A 2,087-nucleotide genomic window follows, 5' to 3' on the forward strand; every position below is an offset into this window, starting at 1 on the left:
GTCATGAAATGATCTCTACCTTGGTAAGCCACCGCAAAGGAAGGTTTAATCGAAAAATGTTCAAAGCACTCTCTCCAAACAAGACCTTGACCCTTCAGAGATGTCTCTAAACGCTACCAGCCCAGTTAGCCAGACATGTGCACTATCTTGCGAGATCCTGAATGACTACCTGTGGCTGTGCTGTTCCCCTCAACCCCGTTACCCTATCAGCCTGATAAACATGCAACTGCCAGCCGGAGATCCAGAGCAGGCTGGGGGTCCATGAACAGGACGGAGATCTGGAGTAGAGCTCTTGTCTTCCCTTGGCTGTGGCTACCAAGCTAAGTCCGTTTCTAAGGACATCCTCAGCCAATGGCGGCAGAGTGGGCAAACTGCCCACCCTCGCATCCCCTTCCAAACCCAAACATCAGAAATACAGGCAGCGTGACTCTGAACCACAAAAAAGAAAGAATTATATACAAATTGTTTATCATGTCTCTGTACTGATCCTCAAACCAACCAATAAAACACCAGAAAATAAATAAAAATGTTAAAAGCAACAAAATCTTGCACTTGCAATACATCAGCCTTGATGTGTCCACTCCCTTTACCCCTATTCTACCCTTCAGCTCTTCCTGTAAGAAGGCGCTTAAAAAAGTTTTGGGGTGGGAATGTTTTGAAATGCTCTTGTACTAACGTCTGGAGATGGATAGGTTTCCAATGACTTGAGGTGGTACTCAATGTATTATTATGATTTTCAATGTTTTCTTTTTCCTCGGGCACACAATACAGCCTCGTAGCTGCAAGCCTTAACTCTGGGACCAAGCTTCTTGGGTTTAACTCCCACTTCTGCCACCTACGATCTATATGTCTTTGAGAAAATTCCTTCCTCCATCCCGATTCCTTCATCCTTGAAGTAAAATGATTCGGATAATAATAACCTATTCCATAGCATGAACGCAGACTAAATAATCTATTGAGCGGGCTTAGACCATTATCAGGCACAGAATACACCCTCAACAGATAATTGTTTGTTTGCTCTTTTGCTGTTTACGACACCTGGCGCTGTTTACCAATCCCTTGTCATTGCTGTTTGTTGCCTTTGGGTCAATTCTGACTCATGCTGATCCTGTGTGTGCAGGGTAGAACTGCCCCCAAAGGGTTTCCAAAGCTGTGACTTCTTTGAGATAACCAGACCTGTCTTCCAAGTTACCTCTGGGTGAGTTCAAACGATCAATCTTTGGCTCGTGATCAAGTTTCCTACTTACACTCCCACCGTGTCCTTCTTCATTTGATTGTTATTGGCAGCCTCTGCAGAGCAAATCTGCTTCGAGAGAAAGATCTGGCAGATTCACACAGGTGAGCAAGCCCTGGTGATGTAGTAGTAGGTTAAATAATGGGATTGCTAGACTCAAGGTCAGTGGCTCAAACCCACCAACTGATCTGAGGGAGAACGATGAGGCTGTCTGCTCCAGTAAACATGTCCAGGCTCAGACACTCTAAGGAGCAGGTCTGTTCTGTCCTATAAGGTCATAATGAGTTGGAATGGAATCAAGGACATGGATGGTGATTGAGTAAGTATAGTTGGCACACAGTGGCAAATGAAGGTCGTTGGCAAGTGACTGGATGGAAGAATATTGCTCTCTTTGAATTTCTTCCACTTCCTGTGGTTGATTTCTTCCCTCAGAGGTGTGCCACCACTTGCTTCCAACTCCCTTCTCCTGATATTGTCGTAGGGTAGACCCAAGAGGAGGCGCTAAGAGATGAGCCAAGTCTATTGTCATGTTGGAGGCCAAGTTCCAATTCAGGCTCTACCACGTTCTGAACGCTTGCCATTGAGCAACTGACTTCCCTTTCTGAGCCTCGGTTTTCTTATCTGTAAAACACGGGAGTGGTCGTAATTAAGTCATTTAGTCATTTGGTCAACATGTCCTTGTGTGTCCTCTGGGACAGGCCCTCTGCAGTTCTTGGGATATAGGGCTGAATCAGCTCTGGAGCTGCCCCACCACGGTCTAGTGGTGGAGATGAACATGGGTCTAGAACAGTGGTTCTCAACCTTCCGAATGCCACGACCCTTTCATACAGTTCCTCGTGTTGTGGTGACCCAC

Source organism: Echinops telfairi, unplaced genomic scaffold (assembly GCF_000313985.2).
Source record: "Echinops telfairi isolate 266 unplaced genomic scaffold, ASM31398v2 ScPeMD7_655;HRSCAF=1070, whole genome shotgun sequence".
NCBI classification, from domain to species: domain Eukaryota; kingdom Metazoa; phylum Chordata; class Mammalia; order Afrosoricida; family Tenrecidae; genus Echinops; species Echinops telfairi.